Source organism: Manacus candei, unplaced genomic scaffold (assembly GCF_025592945.1).
Source record: "Manacus candei isolate 608988 ecotype Guabito, Panama unplaced genomic scaffold, ASM2559294v1 h1tg000037l, whole genome shotgun sequence".
In the NCBI taxonomy this organism is placed as follows: domain Eukaryota; kingdom Metazoa; phylum Chordata; class Aves; order Passeriformes; family Pipridae; genus Manacus; species Manacus candei.
In genome coordinates this window covers 16747135-16762259 of record NW_026138085.1, presented here as the reverse complement: position 1 = coordinate 16762259, position 15125 = coordinate 16747135, and the positions used below count along the sequence as shown (strand labels likewise).

The 15125-nt window shown below is 44.6% G+C and overlaps 1 long non-coding RNA gene across 1 annotated transcript; it reads left to right on the top strand.

Annotated features, from left to right (window-relative positions):
- The first annotated feature begins 335 nt into the window (after positions 1 to 335).
- LOC127473943 (uncharacterized) lies at positions 336 to 14480 on the top strand. The gene is made up of 3 exons (XR_007905632.1): positions 336 to 346; positions 613 to 725; positions 13449 to 14480. It is a non-coding gene; the product is annotated as an uncharacterized LOC127473943 (long non-coding RNA).
- The last annotated feature ends 645 nt before the right edge of the window (positions 14481 to 15125 follow it).

Genomic DNA, 15125 nt, shown 5'->3' with positions numbered 1-15125 from the left:
ACCTGTTAAAATAAGGAGGTTTTGTTTGGCTTTTGTTTTTAGCTTCTGTGGACAGATTTGTCTGTACATGTATTTTGCACAGGAAAATAAACCCCTCCTCCATGTATTTATGAGGCAAATGTCCATTTTAACCACAATGGAAGATTTTGCAGCATTACATTTTCCAGTGACTCTGTTGCTGTGACCCCACTCTCCTGGACTGGTAACAACTCTGGAATGCTCCTTGGGACTGACAGATGGATTCTGCTCCCACACTTGCCCTGATGCCACTGGAGGTCTGGCATGAAGTCTGGAATAGCAGTTCCACCAGCCTATGATGTGGTTGTTTTCCAGCTGTGCAAAGGTGGTGAGTGCCTGTAGATCACTTTCTTACATAAGAATTAGCAAAATTCCTGTGTTACATGTAGAGTTTTGTAACCTGATTTTGCAGGGTTTGTTGCATACAAGGAATGAAAAATCTGAGTTTGGAAAGTAATACAGTAACAATTGCAATTAACCTCCACAACCCTCCAGGTAACCCCGGGGTGTTGAGCTTTAATCACATTGCTTTTAATTAAGTTTAGTGGCCAAATACTGTTTTTCCTAAAACATTCTACTGCATTTCTTCTGCAGCAAAATGCTTTAAAGCCAGAATGTTGGTGCCAGCTTGACCCCATGTCAACTTCTACCAAGGGGTAACGACACAGGGAAAGGAAATCCAGGTTGAAAAAGCAGTTTCTGAGCAGGTACAACTTTCATTTGTTACAAACCACTTTGGTATATGTGTACTTTCCTCTTATATCTGATGTAATTTACAGATTTATAACACTCGCTGAACTTCTCGAAACAAGAAAACTCCCACTGAGACAGTAAATTGTTGTTGCATTGAGTGATCCTTGACAATCTACTGTCCCTGTATGTGCCACATTAAAGGAGTCTGGCACTGATGCCAGAGAAAGTCTTTTGACACCCGGTGTCTTCTGGGGCTGTCACACTTTATTGTGCTCGCCATCCATGGAGGAAGGGTTGCTAATAGCAGACATTGACCCGCCGTGGTAATTGCTGGGAAAACATTATTCAAGCTGATTATGTTAATGACAGGAGGCCGAGGCGCTTCCTAAAACGGCATCACCGGAGAGGCTTTATTTATTTAACTGATTGATCACTTAAAGGTTTGTAAACTGCCTTCTCTGTATAATAACACTGCATAATCGTGTACATACAAATTAAACAATCCACAGAGCTAAGGCAGAATGGCTGCTGCAGGTCTGATTTTCACCTAAAATCTCAAGACTTTTATGGGCTTATTTACATAACAAGTCATGGTCTAGTCTCCTTTACCAGCCTCAGCTCCACGCAGAGTTGTCTTCAGCTGTAAATTTTTATGGTTTGGAGCTAGTGGAGTATAAGAGAATGGTTCACATATTTTAGTAATTTGAAATACATTTTTTTATTGAAGAAAACAATGTCATTTCTTCCAGCAGAGTGATCTCTTCCCTAAAAATATGGTGCTTGCACACTTTCCTGGGGCAAGGTTATGACTTTTCTCCTTCCCATTAATGCCTGCAGTCTGCTCCTCCAATGTGTTCTCCTCTCTCCCACCAACAAATCCACTGCAAACCTCTGGCTCTGAGCATCCCTGAGCCCCTGGAGCGGGGGGTAAGTGTAGCTCACTCTGCTCTCAGGCTGGTTAAATCCAAGCAGATAAAAAGATCTTTACACAGACAAGGTGTAGGGTTGACATGTCCTCCTGCTGGAAAAGTGCAGCAGAAATAGTCAGATTATTTCTCAGTGGAAATGGTTCAGTCAAGAGATCTTAATGGTTGGACTTGATGATCTTAAAGGTCTTTTCCAACCTAAATGATTCCATAATTGTGTGATCCTGAGGGTCTCTACCTAATTTGATTCTAGCCACACCAAAATGGTGGCCCAGGCTTTGCTTCAGGATCAGCTCTCAGTGTTCCCTTTAGACTCAGCCTTCAGGATCTCAGCTCCCCTCCTTCCACAGTGACTGGACTTGCAACTTGGCCACAACCAGAGAACTCTGGAGATGGATCAATATATTTTCATGTTCAGGAGAGGCCATTCCCCAGGTAACCTCCATACCTGCTGCTACAGAATTTTACATGTTTCGAGTCTATTAATGTGTTGGACAATTCTGAAAAAATTCTTCAGAGAGCTGAAGAATTTCCCTTCTCCTTCCTCCCTCCCTGCCCCATTTTGTGCAAAATCGAGCCTGTTCTTTCTGCTTTGCAACCCAAGGCAATCTGTGCATTTGCAACCCCTCCCAAGCTGCACAGAGGATCCATCACAATGCTACACCACTTGACAAGTGTTCGAATAGCGTGGCCAAAACTTGCATTTATGTCAGCCTGTATTAAATCAGTCCTGCACCTTTTTTAGCTGTTATGACTTTGAACTTCTACAAGAAACAGAAAAACCGATGAAGTACATAAATAAGCCTTTGCCCAAACATCCTTTGGAAAAATCAGTGTGTTATTGCAAAAAGTCCCTAGTTGCACTCCTCTCTTAGAAAAAAAAAAAAAAAAAAGACAAAACCAGATGTTTGTTGTGTATTCAAAGGTTGGAAGAGAGAAAGCAGGTTTACTACCTTCTTTTCCATCTTATTTTTTACTAGCTAATTCAAAGCAGAATGGTGGGGAAAGAAAACCTCCAAAGCAGAAGTTAATGTTTTGACATACCTCAGTTCTTGCCACCTTCCCAGCATCTGTGCCACTTAATAAAAAAGCAATCAGGTGGACGGATGAGTTTTCATGGCTCTCTGTGTTCTACAGACTGCAGGGGGCAACATCTGTTCCTCCCGATCCTTCCTCCCCCCCCGAACAGGAAATTAAATACAAATTGCTCAATTAAGGTAACCCGAGGAACTGACTTAATTAAAAATAAGGAAGTTCAGGCTCGAGTCTCTTCTCCTCTGCCCTTCCCGGGTGCTGTGGCTGGAGCTGAGCAGGTGGGATCGCGGGTCCTGCGTGGCCGATGCTCCGACAGAGCCCGTGGGTGCACGTCTGCATCACCAGAGTTATTCCAGAGCTGTCAGCCACTATTGATTAGCCTGTATTTGATGTTGCTATTGGTGACTGAATGGTGCAAATCAACTTCAGTCCTGGCTTTGAAAAGGCACGGATCCGACTGCAGCTTCCCCTGCCGGCCCGTTCCATGAATACTGATAAAGTCCCCTCACTTTAGGAAGAGTCATTAAAAACCCAGCTGAAATGTTGGTAATTCAAGTATTTCTAGGGAGAGTTTGCTGCTCTGAACATCCCTGAGTGAGCACCGTGTTCTAATATTCCGAGCACAAATCATCTCTCCCAATAAAAATTCAGTAGCTCTCCCCAGAACTACCTGTTAAAACTCAGACGGTAGATTAAATATTTACTTGTTCCTTCTCAGGTGCTTCTGGTTCACCAGGAGAATTTAAAGTGGCACTAAACGCTGAGGAGCAGCTGGGCAGCAGCAGGAGGGGCTGTGGGCATGGTGGGGGTGGTGGTCCTCAGCTGAGCCCCCCAGGATCCAGGGACCTGCACCCCCTCATCCCCTCTTTGCTCTTAGACGTTGTAGATCCTGCACAAACCCTTCCCTGGGATCTGACACTACAGACTGTGCAAGGCCAGGAGAGCTGCTAAGAGCTGACTCAGCAGAGTGCTGAAACCTGTATCTAAATTCACCTGAAAAATCACTGCACTGTGAACAAGTGCTCAGTGTTTTGGAGCTCGTGTGGTTTGAGCGTGAGTGGATTTAGGTTTGAGTGTGGAGTTACAGCCTGGGCTGTGTTTTGAGTCAGAGCCTGAATAAGGTTTCCTACAGTTAATTTTTATGGATTTGAGATACGAGCAGTGTGCTGGTAACTGAACTGGTAATTTTGCTGTTCAGAAATCAAATTAACTGGGATTCCTGTCTTTCGTGCTTCCCCTGCCTTATTCTCAAGTAATATCTTTGCAACCATTGAATATTTGGTTTGACTTCGATTCGTTCGAAACCGATGTGGTCAAAATAACTCTGATTTCACTGTGCCCACTGTGCCCACTGTTTTACTGTTTCCTTGTACTTCATTGTTCATTCCATTCACTTGGCCTGAACTGCGTGCTTGATTGTCATGTAAACTACTTTTCAAATGCACTTCTGAAGTGCAAAAATATTGGAGCAGCACAATATGTTGCAGTAATGTGTTAGTGCACACGACAAGATACAGGGGCTGTTAATAAGGTCAGGCTTTCAATGGTAACCCAACTGAGTGGTGCTTTTTTGTGTGCCTTGTAAAAGTAGATTATAAACACATCCAGAACAGTTAAAGAAGCAATTTAGACACAATGATCTGATTTCACTGAGCCATATGGACTTTATATCTCTCACATCCTTTATTCCACGTACAGTTTCTTTCTCTCTCCAAGGGCTGCTGCTGTACCAGCTGTGCAGTGCCCAGAAAAGCCTGAGATGTGAACTAGGCAGCTCACTGAGCTCCTGTTTGCAAATAGATATGAATTTATTGCAGGAGCAGGGGATAGATCTTATGAGTTTTGCAGGCTTCTCTCTGCTTTGGAACTGGCTGAAGGTCAGTGGATGTGTCAGGAGGTAATACGAGAGAACTTTGGCAGACTTGCTCTGTAACTCATACTTTTTATGTATCCTATTTCATAAAAGACAGAAAAAGGAACTTCAGTGCAATTTGCTTTGGAAGTTAATTGGAGCAGACATCCAAGTCTTAAGTAAATCAGCTCTGTATCATTTGACACACAACATTACTTCGATTAGCATGACTTTCACCATTATCCAGACAGAGGAAACGATGTACCATGCTAATCAGAATATTAAAGTGACACCAGCACTTATATATTATGAATATTTACTCAACAAATGAATGCATGATGAATGAGATTGGTTTAGAAATCTTTCTCAGTAGGGAAGATGTGGATTCGTCCCCCTCAGGAAATGCTTTCTTGTGCCTAATCCAGTTATCAGATTTTCAGTGCATCTTGAGCTGCTCCCTCCTTCCCCCACAGAGCAGCTCCAACAGGGTTTTCTGCACATACAGGAATCATATACATTGTTCTGAATGGCTCATGAGGCTGAAAGCTGGAATGAGGTGATCTTCGAGATTCCTTCCAACCCAAACCATTCCATGAATCTAAGATTTTTGGGACCAGAAGAACAATGAGATTAAAAATAACCTCTTTCCTATATAAAGCATGTTGACAAACACTGACCTTGAGTCCCCGCTGAGACGTGAGTTGAATTTTACTTTGAAAACTCATGGTCAGAGTCAAAGTTAATTGTCAAAGTGAATTGTGTACAGTTCCTCCACCTGCTTCTCTGGGTACCTGCCTGGAGAAGGACACAGGACACCACAGGCTCTTCCCATCCACTGGGCAAAGAGAAGGAATATGCAGGGATTGGCTCCTTGATGCTGAAAGCCCCAGGAATTTTGGCTAACTTCTAGTCTAGCTTGGAATAATCATTAGAAGGCAGAAAAAGAGGCTTTTTATAGTTCATCGCTGAGTATAGCACTGAATATAACCAAGGGCTCTGGTCCATAATCAGGGCTACAGCTTCCAAGGTTTCAGTGGAATATTTTCTGCTCCCCTGGTCCCTGTGTTCCACAGTCAGCTCCAGTGCTGGTGTAGAGCAATTCAGAGTGACCTTGTACCAGCACTGTCATGATCATTCATCATGTCACCGTCTCTGTCCTTACACAGAGCAAGTGACACCTTCCAGCAGCCAGAGAACTTGGATTGCATCTTATCTGGAGCTTGGCACAGAGGGTTGCTCTCTAGTAGTTCTGTCTTGAAGGGTAAATCAACTGCCTGCTGGATTCTTCCACCACATACATCACAGCAGGGGACTTTGTTGTGTAGGTGACCGTGGTGAGGCCATAGTGTTGATTTATTTAGCTTTGCTTCATGATGTTCAAGTTCATTCTTCCCAAAGCCTTTAATCTTTTTGCAGGGAAGGTGTTGGCACAAACCATCCATACACTCAGTGACTCTCACTGGGACTTGCCCCAGACTCTAAAAAGAAGAAAAGAGGGATTATAAGAGCCCATGATGGCAAGTGAAAACACAGATACAATAGTCTTACTTCCCAACTAACCTGCCATGGACATTCCAGTGGTTTCACCCAGAGCAAGCACAGGGGTGATGCAGCCCCGTGCTCCTGCCAGGGGCTGTCCCTCTTTCCCACTAAGACAGATGAATTCTGCTTATTACCAGACCCTTGCCCATTAATCCTACCTTGTTGAGTTCCCCTCAAACAGGGCAAGTCAGCAGCTGCAAAATGGAGAAGCAAGCAAGGCTCATTTTCTTGGCGTGTGTGATGACCATGGACGGGGCTTGCATGTGTGACTGACATGGTAGATTAATTTATAATGAAAATGCAACTTTCACATAAATGACATTAGGAGATATCTTCAGTGCTGTGCTCTGCCTGAAGGGACAATGTGGTTTCCTATTACTGCTAAGATGCACAATAGCATTGCTCGGCTGGTTTGGTTTTATTTTTATATTGTGCTGCCAGTTCAGTTAGAAATCCAGGCAAGCTGTGTCGATGGCAATAAGGCACCCATCCTCCAAAAAACAGGCTTCTTCCCCATTCAAACAGTGAGGGCATCTAAGAAGTCACTGGTCACTGTTGAAAATAGGGTGTAGTTGCAGCTTTGAAAAAGGTTAAGTGTTTGGTTTGACATGTGCCCTGTAAATACAGTGCTTAGCCCAGCTGAAAATATAGTTGTTGATCTTTCATAGCACCCCTTGGATCTGGAATAAACGTGTCACAACCATGGCACAGTAGATTGTTTACAAATAACAACCCTTCCTGTCACTTCTATTTGCTCAGTTTGTTGAGTTTGCAAACCTTTGGAAAAAGTGCAGTTTGCACACACTCAGCTGAGATATTTAAGAACTTTTAGAAGTCATATTAACTCATGGTTTTGCCTGCAGGCCTGGGATGCTCCCTGCAATTGTGTGTGTATGGGAGGAAGGCTGTTTGATGAAGTGGTTTGATTTTTTACGGCTTGATTTTGTGACCTTAAAGGTACTTTCATCACAGCTTCTGTTTTGCTGTGCCTTTGGGTGTGTGTAGGGTTGGGGTTGTATTTCCCATATATAGAAGTGACCTGACTTCTATGCTCTGTCTTACCCTCTTTATTAACGTTATCTTGCCATGGGACAGGGGCTGAATGCAAGAAGAGTCGAGCACAAGTTGATTCTCCTGCTATCTCATTGTCTGCAGTACATAAATCTTGAAAAGTGTGCTTTGAATAGGAAAGGATACCAACTTAATGATACATTTACTCTAACTATGGCTGAGTGTGCCCAGAATCCTAATGTGTGCTGCAGACTCCTCATGGTAACAGATGCTGCTCTCTGCTTATAAAGTAAGTTTATTGCATTAGCTGCCTGTAAGCAGTTTACTCTCTAGAAGATTCATAGAGTAAATTAAAATTATCTAATTATTTGTTATCTAATTTAATAGAGAGATGGTCTTGATCTTCAGATATTACACATGTATGATTATATTACAAGGCAGTATGGTAGAGGTTTCTTTCTGAGCTCTGAGCTGCTACTGAACATGAAGAGAAACTTCTACTCACACCCAGACCTGTCTAGAGATGGGCTGCAACAGCCTTACCAGGGAGAACTCACTGAGGTGGGGCTTTCAATTACAGATATTTTCCCGTGCGTGCCTGTCCCTCTGCCTGTCCACCTGGCACAGTCCAGCTGGCCCTGTGACATCTCTGCTGTGCCCCTCCCTACAGGGTTCATCTCCTGCCAGAGGTGTTGCAGCACAGAACAAACAGGGGTGCTCCAAGCAGAGTCCAGCCTTTGTAGGCTTAGCTGATGGCTATAACAGTGTTTATTTACTGGTATTTAACTAATTCTCCTCTCCACACTTAACAGACTATTCTGCTTCCGAAAAAGTGCCACCTCTCCTGCCCTCAGCAATTTGGATGCTGAGTCTTGTTGACCTGAACCTTGCAGGCTCTTGGGTTGGGGTGAAGGAGGCTGAGTCCATCATTTGGGGTTGCTCCTCAAAGAATGCTCAGCATGGGGTGAGAGGGTTTGGGACAGAAAGTCCCTCTTGCTCGATGTGGAGAACAAGAGAGCCCTCCTGTTGTAAGGATGATATGCACGTCTTACCCTGTAATGTTCTGAGTCACTGTGACAAATGGCTCCTGCTGATGTCACTCATGTCCCAAGGGATGTCTTGGCTCTCCAGCCAGCATGCAGCAAGCTGCAAAGAGTATTTCAAAATGAAAAATCACAGGTGTTTTCTGGATGCCACCCAAAGGAAGGAGCGTGGATTTCAGGCAGAAATCAAATCAGGCCACATGGAAAGATCCCCCTGAACACCCCAGACAGTCGACAGAAGGTGGTTGTGACATTACCAGTCAACCTGCTCACCTGGGAAAGCAGGAGCAGCACAAGTGTACATTTAAATTAAGTCTTCTGTAAAAAGCTTTTAACAAGGAAGGGCTGAAACAGCAGAAATTCCACACCACAGACTTTGGTGCTGTGGGAAAAATAGAGGAAAGAACATCCTTTGTTGCATGCCACGTCCTGCCTGCTAAATGTAATGAAAATTCATGTCATCTTCAGAGAACCACTTGATTATCTTTCTATCTGTCTGTCTGTCTGTCTGTCTGTCTTTCTTTCTCTCTCCATCTACCCATCCACACCATTTCCCAGTGCAGGATCCACATGTGTGTGTGCTCTATTAGTAAACTATAGTAATGGCTTTTGCTGGCACCTACCAGAGGAGCATCCTGGAGAGGATCTTTTGAGGTGATGTTAGCTGTAGTTAAGATTTGTATTGCCTTCACCAGTTTATTCCATTCTGTCCTTGATTTGCTCCAGATCTTGTGGAAGTCCTGTATCTTTTCCTTATCCTCTGCCCACTTGACAACCCCATTAATACATGTTGTTTAAAAAGAAGATACCAAACCCTTGGCAGGATGCCTTCTTTGTTTAAGCCTGCTGGACAAATATAATTTATGTAGCCTTCATTGACACTATCTGTTTCTGATGATGGAGAAATGAATAATGCAGTTATGAGAGAAGCTTACTCATGGGTTACCTGTAACTCTGAGTGAGTGCATAAATGCTACTCTGTGTTGGACTTGTCAGAGGAGACTCAGGGCTGATGTAAAAAAAACCTCCTTTCCAAAATTGAAGATATGAATGTTTGGGTAGATGCTTGTTGATTATTCAGCCTCTTTTCACCATCAAAATGCAGCTATTCATAAAAATAAAATTCCAAAAATACAGGTACAAAATGGCAGAAACATGGGAGGTTTTTATTAGGAAAAAGAGAGTAAATATTATTTGACTAAGAATTAGTTTATATTGGGGTGAGGGATTTCCCCTCTGCTGCTGCTTTTACTTTGCAGTGACTGCTATTCAAATCCTGAGATACATGTGTTATTCATGAAAACACTGTCACAAGGTGTCTCGGTTTTAATACAGCAAGAAACACAAATGCTACATCTGTAGGAGAATAGTTTGTGTTTGGCTTGGCAAAAATAGCTGTAGGGAAGCTGTGGTGCTGGGTTTTAATGGACCCTGCTGTTAATGACAACTACTTAATATTTCCCTCATACATTCCTTTGGGTTCATTCAAACAGCAGCTCTCCCAAGTGCTGCAGAAAGACGTAATATGATAAATTAAGCTGGGTCAAAGAGGAGAAATTATTTTAAATGAATACAAACATCTAATTTGTCTGGACTTTTAATGAATTGAAATGCCAATATTGCTGGAGTTGACAGCATGGTAAATTCTACTAAATTCTGTAAATTCTCTACTAAACTTTCCTTATTTTTTAATCGCTTCTTTTCACATGCTCATATATCACAGCACTGTAGTGGCACTCACTCTGCTGAAGTGGAACCAGTTTTCCTATCCTGGGGTGCCTATGGACCACCTTTGGGTTACAGTGACCCTGCCCAGTGACTGATGTGGCTCCAGGGCCCCCTCTTGCCTCATGCAGGGTTGGACCCCCCCGTTCCCCCCTTGGTGCTAGAGCTCCTGTGCTCCTTCAGCTCCCAGCTCCAGAACAGCTACAGCCATTCCTAAATTTCATTGAGCAAATAATTTTCCCTTTGAGGTGAAAGGACAGCAAAGTCCAGGAGATGCCATATTCACCTTCTTGATGGTCTGGGAACTGGCAGCCTGGACCTGGGGCTGGGTGACCCACAGCTTTTTTTGGCACTGAGTTTTCAGCAGACTCACAGCATGTTCTAGACCCTCCCAGCCTTCCTAAGTAGGTGTGAAAGGGAGTGTAAATCTTCCTGGCTGTCACTTGCCTGTCAATGGTGAGGTTCTTGGCAGTGCTCTGAAGGGTTTATGAGCAGTATGTGCTGCACAACCAGCCTCCATCAGCTGCCTCTCTCCTGCAACACCACAAATACATTATCTGCCCCTAGTGAGCCTCTCCTTCCCAGCTTGCATTAACACCGTTGCCACCACAGCCCCTAATTTATTGGTCGGCTTTGCTTTTAAATGATATTTACGGCCTGGCTTAATAGCAAGTCTGTTTTCTGTTTGTTGCAGATGGTAACTCAGGGATTTGTTTGGCTGACTTTAAGAAACACTTTCAAACCACAGCCAGTGGGTTTGCTTTTATTGCTAGAAGGATTCAAATAAACACAAGATGATTCTGTATCATTACCTGATGTTGTGTGACGACTCTGTCAGCCTCCCTCCTGCTTTGGTGATGCTTTGAAGGGATGTTTGACACACCACCCTCACAGGGAAGACTTTCTTTCTAATATCCAGCCTAACCCTGTCCTCTGTTAATTGGAAGCCATTCCCCCTGGTCCTCTGCTGGGGGTCAGCCTGTAGCAGAAACTGCAGGAATTAAACCCAGCACCTTCTCTGCTGCCCTTATTCCTCCCACACTTGCCCTCTGGTACGTCCCAGAGACTCGGGGACGAGCTGCCAGTGGATGAAGTGTTGTGTCCCTTGCATGATGGCTGTTACTACTAAACCTTTTTTCCCAGCTACTTCCAAGTGCTGTCACACCCCAGTGCAGGAGCTGTAGCTTTAGGGGGTTTATTGGAGCATCCCTGACACCCCCCAGCCCCCAGGGCCTCCAACAGGAGAAAACAAGGGAACCGCAGCTGTTGACCGTAACACAAATCAACTGCTACTTGTGCTGATGTTTTCAGCATAATGCATTGCAGCTTGAACATGTTGACTATCTGCATAATTTCTCCTTGAATAATTTTCCTGCCATATGGGACAGTGCAGACCTTGAGCTGCTGGCTCTGCCCACACCCCCTGCACAACTAACGAGCCTGGCTTGGCGCGCGGGGAACAGCAACCTGCACATCCCTGGGAGGAAGCCAGGGTTTCTGCTGATGTGCTTGAGGGAGGGATGGGTTTCTAACCCCCAGCCTGGCATGAGAAGCACTCATGAGTGGTGATGGTCCTGCTGACACAGCCCCTGTGCTCCCACATGCACCACTGTGGGGGCTCAGGGCCCTGCAGACCTTGGGGCAGGGCACAGAGGACAGCCTGTGCTGCTGAAAGGAGTTTTTAGGGGACAGAGAGGATTTCAGCCTCCAAAGCTGTCACATTGGGGGTTTTCATCAGCATTGATTTGAGCTTCTAAAGTAAAATATTGTTCAAGACAATTAACCAGCTCAGTTTTGTTATACAGGGAAACTTGAGGAGTTCTTTACAAAGCTCCTGTCCTTTACCATTTAGCCTTAATGCAAAGCATAACCTCTAGCAGTGTCTGCTGCAGTTAATATTGTTGACAAGCTGGGCTGTCTTTCGGTCCAGACTTCATGTCTTAATTAAATGGAATTTGTTTCAGCAAATAATGCTTGTCAAAAGTATTTTGTTTTTTTTTTTTTTCTTTTGCCTTAGGATCTACAAAGATGCTCTTAGACATTTTGATAATTAGCCATCTGTGTCTCAGCATTACAATAGCTCCACGTAAAGACAGACTAATTTTTCCCAAGCCAAAATTATAAATTAAATACACAGACATGTCAGGCTAATCTTAAATATAAAGCCAGAGAGCAGTAGTACACTGTGCATGAGAACACTGGGAGCTCACCTAGGACAAACCTGTTGCTTTTAGGAGAAATTCTGATGCCGGAATGAGCTGTGGTGGGACCAGTACCAGGCATGATGTTGACTTGCTGCACCAGGGGAGATTTAGATTGGATGTTAGGGAATATTTCTCCATGGAAAGGGTTGTCAAACCCTGGAACAGGCTTGTGGAGTCACCATCCCTGGAGGGATTTAACAGAGATGGCACTTGGGGACGTGGTTTAGTGGTGGCCTTGGCAGTGCTGGGGGAACAATGTCCTATCTGCCCTATTGGTTTTGGAAATTGCCTGGACCCACTGGGATTTCTGCCAATGTTTTCCATGTGTGAGGGGAGAAAGGGCAATGCCACATCAGGGTGTTGTCTACAAATGTGAATGCATCCCCTTTCCCCACTAAAAAATAGGAAGATGAGAAAAAATGACATGAAAAATAAATTAAAAAAAAAAAACGCATAGAGTTTTCAGGCTTGAGAAAATGCCTTGCCTGGAGAAAATGAAATCTACTCAAGAAATCAGACAGAAGCCGATGTATCCAGTGGATTGAAATAATTTTACAGACAGAAAACACTGAGTAATTTTGGCTGTGGGACAAGGCTGGCATCCTGTGTGCCAGCGGTGGGATGCCACAGCCAGCCAGCTTCAAAGCTGAGGTTGTGTTCTACACAGAGCTGACTTTGTGCTGAGCCAGCCTGGGACCTGGAAAAGTGCCGAGGGAGCGGGGCTGGCTGGCACTTGCTGTCTGTGTCAGTGTGGGGCATCTCCTGGAGGAGCTCGGCTGAGCTCGACACTGCACGCGATGCCGTCGGTGCTGCACTGATCAGGGGAACAGGCTGGAGCTGCTGGCAGGATATGGACTGTTCACACCAGGCACGAGAAAGAAAGGGGTGGGGGAGAGGGTTACCCAGAGAAGCTGTGGCTGCCACATCCCTGGAAGTGTCTAAGGACAGGCTGGACGGGGCTTGGAGCAACCTGGGCTGGTGGAAGGTGTCCCTGCCCATGGCAGGGGGACAGAACGAGATGAGCTTTAAAGTCCCTTCCCACACAAATCATAAGCCAGTTTTCAGCCTCTATTTGTGGTCCATCAGTATTTTTGATACTATATTTTAAAGTAATTATATTGGACTCCATGTAAAAATAAGACTGGAGCCCAGTGCAACAATCCAAATACAGAAAAAATATAATACAGCTGTTCGTGTGGGACTGTGCAAAACAGGTGATGTCCAGCTTAGGGAAATTCTACATCCTTATGCTCAGAACAGCCTCAGCACAGGAGGGACTGGTCTGCAGGAGCAGCTGTGCTGAAAAGGAGGAGAGGTAAAAATAGGAAATAATATACTTGTTTAAGAAAAAATCTCATCACCCCAAATTACTAACCAGTGCCTTATTATTCTTTTCTAGCCTTTTTGGACCTGTTTAAAGAAAAGGAAGATTCCAGCGTGGTTCCCCTGCCTGACCCAGATGAGATCAGGCTTTGCCAGCCCTCAAAGCAAATCCTCTGCAGAAATTAGGAACTTTCCTCCACAGAACTTTCCCTCCACTTTCCAGAAAGTCCATTAACATCAAGTTTACTGTAGCCTTAAATAAAACATTAAAAACTCTCCCTCAGCAATACTCCCTGCAGGAAAGAAGAAAACTCCTCTCCAGGTAACTCTGCCGGTGCTGCAGGAGAGGAAGTGTCAGCTGGGCTCACACCCTCTCCTCATCTGAGAGGAACCAGCTCCTGGCTGGGCACTGGATGGCACAGGGAACATGTCACTGAGCCAGGAATTGGAGTTACACTTCTGGAAATGCCAGTGCTCTGACCTTTGCAAATTGGGATGGGCTGCTCCTTTGATTTAGTGCTTGTCTTGCTTCCGAGGCTCAGCTGGTTCTCTGCTCTCGCTGTGCTCGCTGCCTTCATCTGATGGCTTTGGACAAGTGTCAAAGACACCACACACTGCCAAGGGTTAGTGCTGAAGTGCTTAATTAAACAAGCCTCTGGGCTGTGGCAATTTGCATGGTAGAAGCACCACAGCAGGGCTCTTTTTTTTTTTTTTTTTTAATTTCTTCTAAAGTCAGGATTGGGAACTGGTTAAAAAAATAATGTGAGATTTTGTTGGGGGTTTTGTGTGGTTTTTTTTGGTTTGTTTGGGTTTGGTTTCTTTTTGTTTGTTGTGGTTTTTAGGTTTTTGTGTTTGTTTTTTTTTTGTTGTTGTTTTTGTTGTTGTTGTTGGTTGTTTTTTTGGTTTGGTTTGGTTTTCAGGTTTTTTTTTTTGTTCTCAACTACAAGCATTTGGAAAATACGACTCGCAACCCCCCCTCTGACTGGGGGGGATCAGCTCTGGTGTGCAAGCAGCACCACTGGAAGAGGTGAATACAACACTGATCTCTGCTTTGTTTGCCATAACCCAACTGCACTGTGGGGATTTGGTTGGTTTTATTTTTTTTTTTGGTGAGCCCATAAGAAGATGAGCAGAGCAGCGAGTCCAGCAAGCAGGGCAGGTTTCAGGTGGGCCCTGGGGGTTCATAGAGGGGCTGTCCCTGTTTCCTGAGGGATGTTCACTTAAAACAAAGCCCTGAACAGGGAGGGACAAAGGGGGTCTTAGGGAAAAAAATACCCAGGCGTGAGGGCATGCCCATATCTATTAGGAATAACCAGGTTATTGCACAAGTCTCTCCCAGCCTCCGTTCCTGTGTTCCTGTTCATTTTGTTGACCTGCTGTAGGGTCAGACAGGGAATTAGCCATTATCTCCTCACAGAATTGAGATCTTGACCTTTCCATCCGTTTTACACAGCACCCAGCACGCTAGCAGGCACTCTGGTAATTAAGGGCTAATCATGGTATAAATCAAGTAAATAAGTACCTGTCAACAGGTCATCGGGACTGGTGTTCCTCCTGGGCAGAGCTGTGTTCGTGGAGGTCACTGCAGCCAAACAGCCCAAATCCTTCCAGGCAAGAGTGTTTTTCAACAGCCCTTTCATAAAGCCCCTTTTGCAGGGGGGCACTAAACCACCCTGCCATTCCCATCTCCCACCCATCCTGCAGGCAAACCCACCAAAATATTTGAGGACTTCTGTTGATTTTTTTGCAGTGG